Genomic DNA, 18,095 nt, shown 5'->3' with positions numbered 1-18,095 from the left:
AGCTGCAGGCTACTGGGCCGCCGAGGGTTTACACGTTGCATTAGCAATCTCCACAATGCCTTCAAACAATGCCCGATACCAACAAAGTGTCCCAAAGTGCAAACGCAAGCACTCAGCCGATGGGAAGTCTCGCGGTGCCGTAACCTTGTCCATTGTTTCATGTCCTTTCACCATCAAAATAAACCCAGGAGCCGTAGATCCATTAAAAAAAAAGAAAGAAAATCACATACAGCCATTCCTGGTTGCAGCCGTAGACATTAGCATAATTAAACCTATATAAAAGCTAATTGCATAAATAAATGAGTGAATGTCGCCACTGTGCCACGCAGAAACAATGCAATGTGTTCATATTGGGGGCCTCAGAAGTGTTTTAACTGCCCATCCCCGGCCCCCCGCCCCCCGGCCCCCCCTTCAAGCGCCATCTAAATCTATTGATCTGTGAAACACGGGGACCCAGGGGAGGCAATTCACTTAATATCATACATCTAATGATGAGATGAATAACGATTATACCATTTGGTAATTAAACGTCTTACAAACCATTTAACTGACTGCGCGTCAGGAGGGGTCGCTGGGGGTCACAACGGTTGTTTTTCATTTTCTCCCTCGGCACAAAAGCGGGAGACGCACGCACGGGAGGTACGGCTGGGAGGAAAACAGCGCATGACACAATGATGAAAACACACTAATGCCTGTTAGCAGCCATGGCACTAATACCTAACGCTGTCAAGACGTGACGGGAGGTTTGCAGGGGGGCTAATGAAATGGAGGAAAATAAAGCGGGGATTTGTTTCGTACATATACAGAATATACATACAAAGTGATATGCCAAAGTCTGGGACCACTTTCCCATATGCATCCTTTCAAAAATAAGAAATAAATGAGGAAAAATAAGCTTGTGACATGGGTATTGTGAAAGAAGGAGGGGGGCGGGTGGGGGGGGGTATGTACAGGCATCTTCCGTCTTTGCAGTAATGTGTCTGATCCACAAAAAAAGGTGTGTTAAACACACGCTCTGAGAGCCACTTTACTGTCAACATCCACAACTCTAATCCCTACTTACGTACAATAATTACCCAACATTGCCATGTCAGGGTTATGTTTAATGGACAGGCCTGTCGCGGGGATTATTTTATTTATCTATAATGTGCTGTACACAGTAAGTATTTGGATGGGACGTGGAAGTGAGGTGAAGAAGTTCTAAAAGGTTTTAGGGGTCGAACTATCCTCTCCTCCCCATGCCGTACGCAGACGGCCAACAATACCATACCTTTGTAGCCGGATCTCGCACATTGGCACAGCATTTACTGACAGAGGGATGTGTGTCACGCTCCTGGCTCCTTATTGAAAGATAGCTGGTAAACATTGTCATTCCAAAAGAGAGACGGGATTAAAGCCGGCCGTGCCCATTGAGGGGAACAGTATGGGCAAAGAGAACGGGAACAATAGCCAAATGGAGGACTGGTATCACAAGCGTCCAATGTCTGCCCTGATGAATATGTGGGAGATTATAACCCATTCCATCATTTCCATAGTGTAAAACTCTCTCTTCACCCGCCGACTATTCACTAAATAAATGAGAAAACTATCACCCGCGCAGAAACGTTCGACAAAGGGCGGAAGGGGGGGGCGACTGAGTTCTGAATGACCCCCGGTGCCTTTGACAATGCAGGCGCTGTCCGGACACATTCGGAGGCAGTGGAGTGAGTAAGACCTGGTAGAGTATTTATCACCGGGCACAATGCAAATGTATTACCATGTCATCCATACCACTTTACGGCACAGAATGGAGGCACGGCCAATACAAGGGAGTTTTATATAACACCAGGTGGAAATATGAATGCGGGGTCCTTTTCGACGTGTGGCTCTGCCGCCTCGCTCGAACTGTAGACCGAGGGGCCATTCAGCGGACACTGGGTTAAAACTCAAAGAGCCGGGCCTTCGCATTTCAGCAATATGCTAACTAGCCAACTAATAAGGCTCACCTGCAAAAATGGTTTGAAAGAACATATCAAAAGAAAAGTATAATTACAGAGTTGCAGAATAAAGAGCGTGTGAATGAAATACGTTTTGGCTGTGGCAATGTCTAATAACTTTTGTGAAAGCTATCTGTTTGAGTATAGATTCTGGGAAATTTGCCAAGCAAAAACTTAAAGGTCCTTTGCATTTTGTCACTTGCACTATATACAGACTGTATACTATGAACTGAATATACATGCGGCCATTTGACGGCAAGCTCTTGACTCCAAGTGTTACTTTTCCCCCTCAAAAAAAACATTAAACTTGTGATTTTTTCCCGAGCCGTAAAAAAAGAGTATCTCCCCATCCTGTGCTCGGCTCACACTTCAACATCACTGACACCTTTTCAGCCATTCGCTTGATACGTGTGTGTGTGTGTGTGTGTGTGTGTGTGTGTGTGTGTGTCTGTTTATGTGTGTGTACGTGAAAGAGAGAATGCCTCAGCGCGTCGTCGGCCCAATCACTGCAGTCTATTCCAGAGATCGCTCCCATGGTAACCTAGTTTATTTACTTTATCTACAATATAATGCTTCAGTGAACATTAGCGACTTTGAGACACAAGTTTCAATCAGCAGTCTATCTGCCGTGTGTGCGCGCTCGTGTGTGTGCTCAGCCAGGTGCAGAGAAGAGATGAGAACACCGCCGCCGGAGAGACGGAGCGGCTGCAAACCCGAGGACTGACAAAGAGGTCCCAAAATAATACAAAATAAAAATGGACAGCAGGAGAAGAGGGAGAAGGGAAATAAAAGAGTAGTAGCGAAAGAGAAGAAGGGAAGAAAGTCGGAGAAAATATAATCTATACAGGACAGCAGGGAGAAGAATTCGGGGAGGAGGGGGGGGGGGATTGGTGGATTTGATATATAAAAGAGAAAAGCTAAATAAAAAAGCGATATTGTGCTGAGAGACGGGGAGGAGGAGTGAGAAAGACAGGCACAAGAGGTGAAAGAGAAAGCATGGGACGGGAGAGAGAGAAAGAGAAAGAGATTGAGAAAGGGGAAAAGGGAGGCAGATGAGGTGTTCTCCCCGGGTAGTGCAGAATCGGTCTTGTCCAATAAACACAGGTGAGCAGCTCGACAGGCCAGGACCACCGGGCTGACTGACAGCTGAGAGCGCTCACTGACCTCCAGCTTTATGTTACATGACATGAGGAGTGCAACTCAACTGACAGAGAGAGGCTGGCTGCACCTCTCAAAGAGTGTGGGAGGGAGAGGGGCGGGCGAAGGCGCGCGCGCACACACACACACACACACACACACACAAACACACACACACACACACACACACACACACACACACACACACACACACACACGGCTGTTTAAAGCGTCATCCATGCTCTGTGGCCACAAAGTTGCAAACACAAAAATATCCACTGTCACCCAGACACACACACACACACACACACACACACACACACACACACACACACACACATATGCCATCTCCCTTCACAGGTGAGCAGGAGAAGGAAACACCCCGGTGCTTCAGTTACTTAGTGGGAGAAAGTGAGGAGTTGTAGCGTGGTGGGTGGGTGGGCGGATGGGTGGTTGGGGTTTTGAATGTATGCTGTGTGCCGACTGAATCTTTTCCACATGACGGGCCTCGGGCTGTTTTTGTCAACTGCACTCTTGAGCAGCAAGGAGTCAGGTAGTGTGACCACATGATTGCCCAAGAGGCACTGCGGTGAGAGAGGGAGAAATGGGGAGAGCGAGGGAAGAGAATGGCAGAGAGAGAGAGAGAGAGAGAGAGAGATGGGAGAGAGGGGAGGGGAGGGGAAGGGGGGGTGTCAGTGCTCGGGAACAGGACCGATGCGGCACGCATGATGAGGTGTAATCACAAACCCCATTCAGAGTGCAGTGGAGTTTGTCAACATACACACATTCACATTCCACTGTCTGTCAGCTCTATGACCCAAATCGAGCATGCTATGTGTGTGTGTGTGTGTGCGCGTGTGTGTGTGTGTGTGTGTGTGTGTGTGTGTGTGTGTGTGTGTGTGTGTGTGTGTGTGTGTGTATGTGTGTGTGCTTTTCCACACACACGGATGCTTTCTCCCCATTTCGCCTCCAACCAGGTAGTAACAGTTGCACTGTCTAGGCTTGTGGTTTTGTGATGAGGAAGTCAGATTCCAGGCTCTTGTAGGGCTTCGCCGCCGCCTGTATCCCTTTTCAAGCCGCGATCAAATGATCATTACTAACAAAGGACTTGGCTCTTTGCCTCTGGAGTAAAAGCTTTTCCAGTGGCTGTGACCGTGCGGCTTGATTTTAAACTTTCACTCGCAAAACAAAAAACTAAACAAAACAAAAAAAGAAAGAAGGTGAGGAAGAGACGGTGAGAGAGTGTGCGAGAGCGAGAAGAGGGCGCCCTTTGAGGAAGAGTGTCTTGTCAAAAAAGAATTAAAATGTGTTGTAGCAGTAAAAAATATCGAATGAATAAGTTTAGTTAATACCCACTTTGAATGCCAGTGTCGTTCCATTTAAATACACGTGCAACACAATCTCATTACATACCTAACATGGAGCAATCTCATTTACATTTAAACACACCGTCTTTGTATTTGATGAGTTGAACAATGTCAATCTTATTCTACCCACAGCGCGGTTTCTTCTGAGGTTGATTAGGGCTGACCCAAAAACATGGTAATCAAATTGGAATTTGAATGCTTTGAGTTCATTATTATTATTTCATTGTTGTTATCAAATATGCATTGGTACAATAATTCCAAATAGCCAAAGGAATAAGAAATGGGAATCCAACCTGATCCACAACTTTTTTTTTTTTAATTATTAGTTCTTGTCAAACAAAGACGTTTAATCTCATTGATAGTTTTTGTGCGTTAAAACTGCGCAAGCGAGATGTGGAAAAAGTCGCGCCTCTGAAACTGAATCCCAAATTTGCGAAGACGACCGCCAAGAAGTCGAGTGCCAGACTGGCAAATCGCAAGTAACAATAAGCAAGAGCAGTTTTTTGAACTCCCCAGAAAAAAGCTTTGAATATTCGCAGGTAATTCTCACTGAAGCTTCAGAGCAATTAAAATGGTATTCGAGACCGTCCGGGCTGATATCAGTAAAAACATCAGCGATTTGCTTCCAAGAAACGTATTTTTTTTATGGATGGCTGACAGTGTGTGACAATATCTGCTTTGTCTGCAATTTAAAATAGATATACACTGAAACGTAATACGCAGTCCCTGGGATAAACAAGACTCCTACAGCAGGTTGAGCCCGGGTGGATTTAGTTCATAATGACAATATCCCAATAAAACACTGGACTGTGAAGGGCTAACATAAACACGGCGCTGCGAGCGCCGGCTGAAAAATTGGACCGCGTGACAGTTTGGCGATAACACACAAGTTCAATCTGTCAAGACGACCAGCATTTGGACCTTCGGGAGACGACTGCGTCGACTCGACTGTGTGCGACTGATTCATTGGACACGATCACCTGCAAACGAAGCCGCTCATAATTCTTCCCACCTGAAAGTAAGGAGTTCAAACCGGTGTCAGGCGGCTCTGATGTCATGCCTGCCGCGGCTTGGGTTTCACAATAATCTCAGGCTCTTGGAGGGACGCCAATCGCGTCCGGCTCCTGCACCCGAGATTTCTCCAATTAAATTGCGAGGGAAAGAATAACACGTGAAACACTAGATCCCGGCTCGTTTAAAAGAAATTAAGCCTGCGCATGCAGTATTTGCAATCAGTCATTTCCAGTGTATGAGCCATCTCTAATATGAGGCGTACGTATACAGAAAATACCTGAGGGGGCCCCAAAGTATGCCGAGGCCACCTCTGCTTTGGACAAATTAACCCCATTTTCCAATGATATTTTCCAAAATCCCACATTCTTCTGCAAAATTGCGTGAAGCTCTGGCTCCAGCTCTTTCAGAAAGAACTGGATGAAATATAAAGTCGAGTAAAGAGAAGGAAAGACTAAAAAAAAAAGAAAGATGAATAATCTTGGCAGAGACAGACAGATCAATAGACTCATTGAGCCTCTTTATATTCTCCTTAAGGAATGATGACGATACTCCTCGCCTCCATTCTCATGGCAACAGTGCACTCTGGACAAACACTCTTCATGCAATCTCTTTTCTTCACTCCGCGCCATCTACCCTGCATCTCCACATAACACTCTTGTTTTTTTCTTTTCCATCCCTCAGTCCTTTGCCTTCCACGTCAAACTTTGTGCGAGATAAACACCTGACAGCTGCTCAGCAAAGATAGAAACGGAGAGAATCTGCAAAGTCCATTGGAAGGAGATCTGGACTGGATTCAGCCCAGTTATGCTTTTATTTTGGAGGGGAGATGGGTTTCATATGGGGTTTTCTCACCAACAAAGAAAGAAAAGTTGTTGTTTTTTAAAGCTATCAGGTATGGAAAAAAAAAAATCCTCAGCGGAAATAATGTAAGTACAATTCCGGAGTCTATTTAAAAACGGGCCAGCTCCTAATCCGAGAGATCAGCAAAAGGGCAGGACGTCATTGGTCCATCCACTTTTGCTTCAGTTTGCTCACAGCATGACACTATCAGACCCCAAACCAAACCTCATTAAACTGAAATATGGAAACTTGGGGAACTTCCAAAAACTTCCAACATCTCCCCTCCCACCCCCCTTGCCTAAGTGCGAAGACAAAACAGTGGACCATAGAGAGAGGGGTGCACGGAGAGTGGCACCAGATCCTTGGGACTGAGAGCAAGAGGAAGGAAGAGAGGGAATGGAGGGAAAAGTAAACCTTTGATGAGTAAGACTTTTTTTGTTAAGCGAAGGGGCTTAACTTTAAAATATTCTGGGTGGCAGTGAATGGGGGATTGACCAATGGCCCTGATCTCAGCCACACACTGGGGCACTGGGGTTAATGGTGGATAAAGATTAGGGGGAGAAAACCCCCGCATCCCCACCCCGCAGTTTTCACCTTCTCCACCAATCCCAAATCAGCCAGACAATGGGGGCTACCAATGGGGAATGATCCAAGTCCCTTTGATTTCTGCCTCTATCCCCGCGACTGCTCCGAGTGCCCAGGGTAAAGACCCCGTTGAGGTTCTCCCCTGTTTGCCCGCTCACAGGGACGGCAGTTAGCGGGCTCAGAGGAACCATTTGAGGATTGGAAATGGAATGACAAGAGGTCTCTGATCTATGAGAAGAAATCAATTCCAAACTGGAAATGTGAGCAGAGGGCCGTTCAGTCTGAACTGCAGCTTCTTTAAAGCGGCCAGAGACACACTTTAATTACTGTAGATTTCTATGTATGTCTACACTGGAAGTGCAGCTTGCAGTGTAGGGGCAATTACACTTTTTTTTTTTTATCATGATTAGAAGGACTTCTTTAAGGCCAGCAGATATGCAGTAAGAGTTCATCTTTGAAGATTTAACTGAATACTAGAGAAATTAAGGACTAATATTTAAATCTCTTTTAGGTGGAAGAGGAAATCTGGACTCTGGCTTCTCTCTGTAAAGATGGGGCTCTAGGGGAAGTGGACCTGGTTCTACCAGCCAAGCTACTCAGCATCTTTGCTCCTGCCCACACGCTTTAATCATATCTGCACCTCAAAGGCACGACTTGGTGATGGGTAGTAGCACAAATAGATTTTCTCCTTTAGGTTTTAGGCAGATTATCTCAATAAACTGATGGGTTCGAAAGCAAACAGCAACTTTCAGCTTCAATCCCCAAAATAGGCCGTTTGGATAAAGTTACTTTACGATTCTTCGGACCTTTCTAAATAGTTCTTGCTTTAAAGACGAGGTATACACCTGTAGTAAATCATTCCATTCAAACATACCATCACACACACACACACACACACACACACCATTCTTTTCACCCAGAACATGATTCTCCACTGCCATATTTAGAAACAAAATACTAATAGATACTAAAGTTTTACTTGTTGTTTCACCATCGCTGACTGAAAGTGTTTGGAAAATGTGTGTGCAGCGCGGACGCATGAGTCTATATGAGAGATCTAATCAATAGAAAGGCCACATTAGTCATGTTGGCGACACAATTGGTGGCTCTCATTACGTGACCCGACATTCTTCACACTCCTTTGCGGATTGACCTGGTGGCAAACGCCATCTTGAGTCATTCGTTTTTGTTTAAACGGGAAGCGTCTTTGATCGTGTCCAGGTTTTGCGGGACTACAAATAAGTACAAGATCAACCATTTGTCAGTATTTAATATTCGGTTAAGACATTGTGCTTAAGAAATGCATAAATATATACGTTTGGAATCTGAAATCAGTTGCTACTGGAAATGTACAAGCTTTTACATCCTGACAACTATTCAAACTATGGTGTTTTAATCATAACGGCTCCAAATAAGGTAAAAGGTTAGGCAACAACACTACATCTACCAATTTAAATTTGATAGTTGTTAAAAATTTGAAAATGGAACATCTTCTGGTTGTCGTCTCAAAGAATTCTTTCTTCATTTCAGCACGCAGGACTGAGTTGCTCCAAAACCAAGCCCGGCCAACAGTTATGACTGATGCGGCTCGTTACAGTCGACACAATAATCTGAGAGAAAACACAACACCAGGGCATGCAAGGACAATGAAAAAAACACCTTCACTTACCACGTTGGACTTTAATGTGTGTGACGTCTGCCTTCTTCTACGGTCGCAGAGCGTGCATGTGCATATTTCATCCTGAGAGGAAAGATGGAAAGAAAAAAAATGGACGTTTGGACGAAACGCAACAGCAGAACAATGAAGAAAGGCTGCAAGGTCCACACATATCAGTTTAATCCCAATATAAACCCTGTTCACGTTATCCTGCTCTGTTCTGCTGCAAATCTCAATCAAGACATCAACAAAATAAATGGGGGGAAAAAAAAGTTATCTAAGCTTGCCCACATTTGTCGGCCATAATGCATATCATAACTTCTAAGCTGGGCTAGATTGAAAATCCTTGGGGTGTGAAAACCAAACAGGCACAACTGAGAGGTTGCCCAGTGGAGGGGGAATTCTATCAAGGTGGACAAGATGAAGATTTGTTACATTTCAGGGGGAATGGAGCCCCTTTGACCTCCACTTGCTACTACAATCACCAAAACACAGAGGGGCTAACAACACTGTGATAACACCACCGAAGATACAGTTGGTGTCTTGATAAGAGAAGAAAAAAAAAAAGAAAAAAAACTAAATTAGTTCATCATTTCACTCGTGACATTTCTTGTAACAGTTTTGCTTTGGAAGAGGGACGAGCGCGCGGCTACACTGGCGGTCGCCGTTGATTTGAACACGGATCCTCGGACAGACACAGCTAATACTGCTCTAATCGTCCTCAAGGTTAGGGGACTCTTTGACAGGCGGACGTGAAGGAACCATGTTCAAATACTCACCCCGAGGGAGAGAACTTGCTGCCGTTGTCCGTCACGGGAATGGATGGAGTCCAGCGACGTCGGCTATAACTGAGACGACACAGAGCAGGGGAGGGTACCATTAGTCCAAATCCATTTCATGACACGCTGATACTTTTTTTTTTCTTTCTTCTCTCTAATGTTTCCCAGGCACATTCAAGTGCTGGCGTGGACATGTGTGGGCTAGACTCTGTCTTGCATAACTACTTTCTGTATGGCTTGTAGGTGAAAGCAATAAACTTTAGAACAACAAAGTGCACCTGGATTTCGCTTGTGAAGCGTGTGTGTGTGTGTGTGTGTGTGTGTGTGCATGCACAAACAGGCACTGTACTGTACAGTACAGTACAAGCTGTAGTCCCCCCCCCCTCCTCCACACGTACGCCTCACTCTCTCAAGTTGAAAAAGGTGCAGTGCCTGGGAGGCTCAAGCTATCAACGCCAAGTAAATCACACTGTTAACCTGACACAACGGATTTCTCATGTGCTCGCCGACGTCTAAGAACACGTGCTCTGCCGAGGCATCCATACAATTTAGAGACCATTGGTATTGATGATTTTTTCAGTTAATCACACGACTGCGGCGAGAGTGCACAATACCACAAACGCGGCCCCAGATTGCTCCGGACATTTTTACTGCACATACATCACATTTGGAGCATTAGGGGAAGAGTGTGGGAGGGGGGGGGGGGGGGCTTTTGCCTCATTGAGGAGTGTACATTGAGGAGGTACATTTCTCCTACCGGGGGCATGGGGGGGCACAAAATGGCCTGGATATTCCTCTCTCTCTCTCTTTTTTTTCTCTCTTCCCCTTTATTCTCCCAGAATCCCAATGACCCCTACAGGCAACCAGCGACTGCTGAATCCTGAGGAATGTGCTCTCTGAACTGTACAAAAAGCCCTCAGCTCAAAGGAGCACAGCTGAAAACAAAACATGCCAACTGCTATAATTTTTCCCTGTTTTGAGTTTGCGGAAAATGTTGCACAGATTGCTGCTCGGAGAGCAGTGGGAGGGGGCTTTGAGACAGGGTGGGGGGGGGGGGGGGGCACCAGCCAACAAACTGTATGCTGGGAAAACAGACAGGAAAAGCTTTGACAAGTTTAGAAATCAAACTGGGATTCATACAAGTATTTGACTTGTTTGCATTGTGAACATCAGGGAAGAAATGAGACGGACAAAAGTCTAAAGATAAATGGAATGAGGATTTGCAAAAGGTCTGACTGCTTGGGATGGCGAAAAACTATTTTTAAATACAACTTAGATATGAAACATGATTTCAAGTTAATGACACTTTAGTTGAAATCATTTGCTGCCGAGCAGACTTCACTATCACAACACCTCTGGGCTGTGAAGATGTCATGTTTTATTCACTGGGAGAAGCATTAGGAGAATGCCATTAGTCTGTATGACCTCCAATTCGTGGGGATTTACAAATACCACATATACCTCTATTCCAAATATTAAACCATCGGTAAATTCTATCGACTTATAAATACGGCAAAACGCATTCAAGTATTCATGAAGGCCTAATAATGCTATAGGCTGATATTTACATAAAGCGCTCGCGCACTAAGTCAAGATAAACTATTTAAGACCCGGACCACAAATACCACCACACTGCAGAAAAAGGAGGGTACTGCGATGAAAGCGGACATTATGCTAACAAGTCAGATTACTGTACACAATAACTTTATCTTAAAAGTAAATACCATCCTTGGTGTTGGAAGGGGGGGGGGGGGGGGGCATTATGGAAAGTCACTGGCAATATTTCTGTAGGGACCAAATGCTCCTTATCAGTGTTAGTCGAGCAATTCAGGCCCGCCCGAAGAAAGATGAGTCTTCAAACTCATTCTATTCATGGTCAGACGTGTAATTACCCTCAGCTCACAGTCTAGACGCAACCGCTTTCACAGTATTTAAGACCCCCTATGCAACGCGCGGACACCGTCTCCTACCGCCAGGCCCCGCACGTTAAATCTGTGGGCAGATAAATTAGTGAAGAATGCAATAAAATAGACACAATGAGAGGAACTTTATCCTTCCCGCTGCTAAATGAGATTTCTTTGAAATGCAGATCAGTGGCTCTAGATTAGTGAATTTTAGCTGCTGTCAACATCATAACAAAATACAAATGCGATTGTTCGCCGGGCGCCTTATCTCCTTGCTTCCATCTGCTGGCTGGTTATTTACTCCCCCCCCTGATTTACTATGCAGATCTAAATAAGTCGCATCAAAAGGGGGGCTTACTGCACAATGCCTTCTTAAGCTTCTACATCAAGGTATTTGGAAAACCGGTAGTCACATGAAAAGGCTGCCCATCAAAGGCACATCTCTAATGAACTCTCCTATATCAGAGGGGGCTTGTGGGGCCTGCCTTTAATGCCGCCTGTGTGGTGAGGGAGCGAGGAGCAGAACCACAAATCAGACCCACCAAGCCACGGCAGAGAAGTGAGGAGCAGGACATAGAGGGGAAGACAAGAAAGGAGAGTCAGGAGGAGGAGGAGGAGGGCCTCAGTTATCAGTTGAGATTAGCTCAGCACTGGGACTAGTCCTCCATCTTTCCATTCATCCACCTATCTCCTAAGTCTAGGCTGAGGAAGGCACTCATAAAAAGACTACAATAGCACTAGATTAGAACAAGTAACAATGGATTAAACTGGATTTGGCCACAGGTTAGTTATACTGAAAAATCAGAAAAGAAAACGGAGCGAAATAATATTCAAGCAAATAATAGCACATTTAATTGTAACTTTTAAGTGAAAGCCTTTCAAATTTAAACTGTACTGCGAGAAAATCAAAGGATTATCAATAGATATCCGTTGGGAATGACAAATACAGTACCTCCGGTAATCAGGCGGAGAGGGAGATACTTGGACCAATGCTGGAAAAAGAAAAAAACACATTCTGCTGTCTCCGATTCTAATTTACCCCAGGTCTGGAAACAGCTTTGGTTAATCGCAAACAGAGCGTTTGCATTACGCTCCTGCAATAACCTTTAATTTCATGGTGTATTTGTTGCATTCGGCGCACAGGCCGGATTACAACTGACAATCTTTAGACTTGTACGGGGGAAAATAAACTGCATGGAGAGATCATGATCTGTACCCCCCCCACACACACACACACACACCCATCCACATCCCCATCCACCCAGCCACCCACCCACCCACCCACCGCCGCTATCATCACCGCCACCATCCTACTTCGTAGCGGTGTGTCTGGATGAAGGGGAGACCCCCACCAACAAGCATGCAGTTTACCAGCGAACAATTAGCCCTGGAGCAAGAGCAACGCCCGGCACTGGCACATGTGGTTAAGAGGCGTGCGCTGCGGGAGGGCGCCAGATGATGAAGGGATGAGGATGGGAGGAGGAAGGAGGAGGGGGCAGGGAGGAGAGGACACCGAAGGAAGGAGGTGCGCGGCACGTGCCTGACACGCGTGCCAGTTAGTTGTTGGGTTTTTTTTGGGGGGGGGGGGGGGGGGGGGGGGGGCATGCCCTTTGTGATTCACTTACAGATACTCTTTCCAGAGAAGATAAAGAAGGATAATTGAAGGCGTCTACGCCTACTCAAACCCGAGACAACTTTGACTCGGAATTTTCGGAGCCCATCCAGATTGAGCTGTAATGTGAAGGCATCCCGGTGGCTGAGTCGCCTGGCTACAGACACTTCTCGTCCCTCCCCTCAACCCGCCTGGAGCGTCTCGCTGCTTTGTAGCGTGCCAACTGGGCGCGGTGCCAGTCGCATTTGCAACCACGAGGGACCCGTGTCTTTTTGCCTTGCCTAATGAAATGACAAAACAACATATTTGCATATGCAGAAACAGGTGTTGTAACAGGTTTGACTGCTTCTGACCCGGGAACGCGTTAGAGAGAGACGACGCAGACAGAGAGAGAGAGGAAAAAAACTGGAGAAGAAAAAGTTTATGACCAACAGCTGCCTGGAGGTATTTAGGCTCGGATGAGCTGCGAGACTGCACCATCTGCCCTGCTGCCCGCCAGGAGTGACAATCTAAATCAAAAACCACTCGTCAAATATCATAAAAATAAACCATTGTTTTGCCGCGTCCATATGTTGGGGCCATTTTGCGTTTTGTTTTTTTTTCCTCAGCAAAGTAGCATCAGAGGACTGCGAGGCCCCATAGCTGCGATCCAGGGAAAATCCAAAGAGCCGCACAGTAGCCTGTAATTACCCTCCCACCGATCCGCTGTCTTCAGACCGGAGCCCTGCGTCATCCCAAACATTATCCAAGTCCATCCTCTCCACATTACAGGGGAGAAAGCCGATGTGGTGAAAACACGGCCATTGTTTACAGTAGGATTAGGGTTCGACATCCGAGAGCACGAGCTCGCCGTGCAGAGGGTGAAAAGGAGATAAAATCACTACGCTGCACGTGTAACCAGATAACTGCCTTACTTCCAATACGAGACAACCATTGTTGTGGGGCGTGTGTTGCCAACCCAAATATAAAGTGATGCGCTCTCTGAAAATGTCAAACGTCTCCCCCTCCACATTCTGGCCAAATGATGTCCCGACCCAAAGGGTTTGACTAGAGAGACATCGCTTTTGTCCTTTACTGAAAGACAAAGCAACTGCACAACACCCCTGCCCACAAAGCCCCCTCAAACACCACCGCCACCACCACCCAACTCTCCCCCCTCCCCCTCCCCCATTTCCATATTTTTTTTCTTCCCCTCCTGTTGTTATTTAGGTGAGTTGAGACAGAAGGAACAAACCTGAGACAGTCGTGACCCTGCGTGAGTGTTGTAACTTGGTCTGGAGCTACGCCGGCAGAAGGCAGCACCATATGCCCTCAGCCCCGAGCTGGATGCTCTTTCTGCAGCCTAATGTGCCTGTCAAAAACTGTTACTGTCATGCGCCCCCCCCCCTCCATGTGTTTTTTTTTTTCCCCCGTCTTGCAACATGTTTGAAATAAACAATTTTTTTGTTCTTCCTATTTCTCTCCGTGTCTCCCTGGGTAAAGAGGAAAGGTCCCTGGAGATGTGATGGTGAACGCAGTTCGGCTGTTGTATCCAACCAGGACACAACTCATCGATATACAGTCTGCGGCTGACGTGCGGCTGTCATATCCACATATACACTAAAAGTACATACATTTTCTAGATCATTACACTCAAAGATGTCCCAATTGACAACTATACAACGGTTGAGCTGGCTCAGCGTCCATGCTTGTCTCACGACAATGTTTGACTGTTTGCGAGTTGACAGGCCGACGGCTGGATGCAGCGCGAGCGGTGACCTTGCCTTTTACCACGAGCGACCCCTGCATCTTTAATTCACGGCCCCCGAAACCGACACGTTGGGTTTTTTTCACACCAGGACACCATCCATATGACCGTGACTTGAATCCACGCCGCCGTGCCTTCACACCAGGCTGACCATTGGGTAAACATGCAATTGTTAACTCGGCAAGCAAAAAAAAAAAAAATGAGGATGCGTGTTCTGTGGTTGCTGCGATTCAGATGAGTGCATTCTGTAGTTTGTGTGGACAAACAGACCGATAGGTCAGCTGGTGTTACGGGCCAGGCTAATGGCAAGTTTGGAGTGTCAGCTCAGTGGGAGACTATTTAAGTACAAGGTCATGGACAAGACTATGGTGCCAAGAGTATGCAAAGGAATGTATTATTTCACATAACATTTTAAGAAATATTGTGTACACAAACCAAAAGTTTGTTTTGTATAACATTGCACCAATCCCTCCCCTCTCCATTTCAGAATCGGACACACTCTGAGGTTATGAGCACCGGCCAAAAAGCTACGCTCGCTTCCTTGGCTTTGTCAAGAGTTGGGTCATTTGTTTGTGGCTTTAGAATCATTAGAGGGAGGTATGGTGATGATGTAATACTTGAAAAAACAATCTTTGCGATATATTTTTGGCACTTGACTGTCCCGGTCTAGGTAAACATGCGACCACGCCGTCTTGTTTTTAACTCGGCCAAGCAAACACGAAACCCCATAAAGATGAAGTTGGACTGAAATCTGCGAAAAAGAAATGGCCGGTGTGAAAAAGCAAGTGACTCTTTCCTCAGATGGGTCTTAAATCACCCTTATGTGGGCAGCCCCGCAATCTCCCTCCTAATCCCCGTCCCCTGACCCCACCCTGCACAGCTTTCTCCGGCCAAGCGGTCACAATGTTTCTCGCTGACAACAGCGTCGAGTCGGGCTTAAGAAGTGACCCGGAGCGTAACTAAAAAAGTCTGAGCTGTCTCAAGACTCTTAGTAACTGGGGCACACCAAAACATCATTACCGTGATGTGGATAATTACAGTGCAAAAAGGGGGTGGCCTCTTAAGCATGTAATACACTCTTTTATCTCGAGGAGTCAATCTTTCCGAGGCTGACAGCTTGCAGCATATGATCCTGGTAAACAAATACTTTTGCGCGGCACAAGAGTGACATTAAAGGCCAAAACTGTCAACACAAATTCCATTCTTACAGGGGGGGTGGGTGGGTGGGTGGGGGGGGGGGGGGTTGCTTTAACTTGCATGGAGGTTGTCATGGAAACATTTTCTATGAAGTTGACGGGGATAAAACCTGGACATTTGCCATCTAATTGCCTTGAGCTTAATAACAGGGCCAAGTTAGCCATATATGAAAACACATTGTTAAGGTTAGGGACTCGGTGAGATGCCGGTGCACCGCTCCCCGGATTTTTTTCCTTACACGTCTTACCCCCAAACGCAGCAACACTTCAAGGGGGCTGGGGCGAGCAAGTCTGTTTCATTACAGAGGTGTTGGGGGATGGTGCAATTCAAAAGCTAATCCAAAAGTGAGCAAGTGTTTCATTGCCTTAGAAGTAGCATGACTCAAAAGAAAAAGAAAGAAAAGAAAAACAGGATTGATGTGATCTGTGCATGAAAAAAATCCACTCTCCGGACATCCTGCACTCCGTCATTTCGCACACAGCCTGGCGTCGAGCGGTTTCTGCATTCACAGCCATGCAACACAAAGTTTGCACACGAGCGCAACAACGGGTTTTTTCCCCACTTTTCCACATCTGCTGGGAGCAAGCATTTCCACATCTCGGACAAAAAACCATGCGTCGACCGGTGTTCATTGAGCCCCGAAAAAGCCGAAATCTTAATTTTGATAAATGATTGAAACCTATGACAGGGTATACACATTAATCCCGTGGAGGACATTCATTTTCCTATTACCATAATGTGGAGCACGACCGCCCGATGATAAATGCAGCAATCAAAAAATGGATGCAGAGCGGGGAGAGTCGGGGGGGGGGGGGGGGGGGGGGGGTAATAAGTGCACCGCTCCCGACAACGGTCAGTCTGGTAGAGGGAGACTAATGGCGGGTCTCATCCTGTTTCACAAAATCAAATGACCTCACTTAGCACACACACACACACACACACACACACACACACACACACACACACACACACGCAACGACCCGACAACAAGTAAACAAGAGAGCATGGGCTGTTTTTGAACACGACTACTGGACCACACTCGACAAAAGGGGACGATTGTGCATTGTCGCTGACATATTGTCACCAGGGGCATTTATTTGACGCCTGGCCTTCGAAGAGTAAGAGCTACTGAGTGTGGGGGGGGGGGGGGGTTGACTGGCCCACACCTGCATAACTGTGGAGGGAACACCTGTGCACCCTGGGGCTTGAACAAGGAGGGCCGATTCCAGCCAATCCAGGGGTGAAAGCTGATCAGAGGACAGGCCCGGAGAGTTCAGCAGCGCCCACGACCTTGTGAGCCTATCTTTACAACAACAACAAAACAAAAAAAACAGATACACCTATTGATTTTTTTTTTTTTTGTGGCCACAGTGACAGGACACAGACAGTGACAGAGAGGAAACTCTTTCACTGGCCTCGAGTGTTAAACGTCATTATTTTTTAAGGTTGATCATCATGAAAAGCCATATTCTACCAGCAACTCTGTTTCTGGACGAGGAAAAAAGATGGGATGTGAAAAAAAAAATGGAGCGAGCGAGCACGGTAAGGTGTCGACTGCTGAGGATCATAGATATACTCATTATGCAGATGTTGAGACCCAGATTTTTCTACTGTACATTAAAATCTCCTTGCATTTTCAGTTCTAGTGCATCAGTTTTAGTTAAGAAACTGAGGCAATGGTTTATTAGTTTTTTTAAACACACAAGCAGTGACAGAAGAAGTATATTCAACGCCTGGTGTGTCAAGGGTGAAGATGCCGAGGATACAGCACTTAGGGAGAATTAAAGGAAAAACCAACCGCAGTAACCCTCTCCTATTTGATGAATTATAAATTAATAATGGCATCTAGATTTAATATCTACCCTCCCTCTGTACATCTAAATATCTTTATAGAAATACCAGCAAGGTGTTGTATAAATTCAGTGATTTACACATTATATATATAGTGATTAAAGCAAAAGTTGTTTCAATGACATTAACACAGACACAATCTGACATACTGTATGTTGTCAAACGCGCGTTATTTCATTTTTTTTAAAGGCTAATTATCAATAACAGGAGCCTAATTTCAACACACTTCTGAATCATTTTTAGCACTTTGTTGGTGAATAATAAATACTTGTTCGTGGGCTAGAATTGACCAAGCCGCATTTTTAAACGGGAAACAATAATTGGGACTCGTTTTAACAAATAAAAAGTCAAACAGGCAAAGCCTGGACAGTGCTGAGTTCAGGGTCCTGACGTGGAGGTAAGAAAATACAACTTTGTTTTTTAGCAGGA

At 45.8% G+C, this 18,095-nt stretch overlaps 1 protein-coding gene across 6 annotated transcripts in view; it reads right to left on the bottom strand.

Moving 5' to 3' along the window:
* Positions 1–18,095, bottom strand: part of foxp2 (forkhead box P2) — a 104,043-nt gene that overhangs the window by 85,420 nt on the left and 528 nt on the right. For 5 of the 6 annotated variants that reach the window (XM_047336327.1, XM_047336330.1, XM_035613645.2 and 2 more), the window contains exons 2-3: positions 9,356–9,424; positions 8,589–8,660 (exon numbers count right to left, since the gene is read on the bottom strand). The gene's annotated coding sequence lies outside the window, so the exon portion shown is untranslated. Of the gene's footprint in view, positions 1–8,588; positions 8,661–9,355; positions 9,461–18,095 lie in introns of those variants that run through there. The other variant, XM_047336328.1, reaches the window with a different exon arrangement.

This window comes from Scophthalmus maximus, chromosome 12 (genome assembly GCF_022379125.1).
Source record: "Scophthalmus maximus strain ysfricsl-2021 chromosome 12, ASM2237912v1, whole genome shotgun sequence".
Classification (NCBI taxonomy): domain Eukaryota; kingdom Metazoa; phylum Chordata; class Actinopteri; order Pleuronectiformes; family Scophthalmidae; genus Scophthalmus; species Scophthalmus maximus.
The sequence above is the reverse complement of the archived record's forward strand: the minus strand, read 5'-3'. Positions and strand labels throughout refer to the sequence as shown.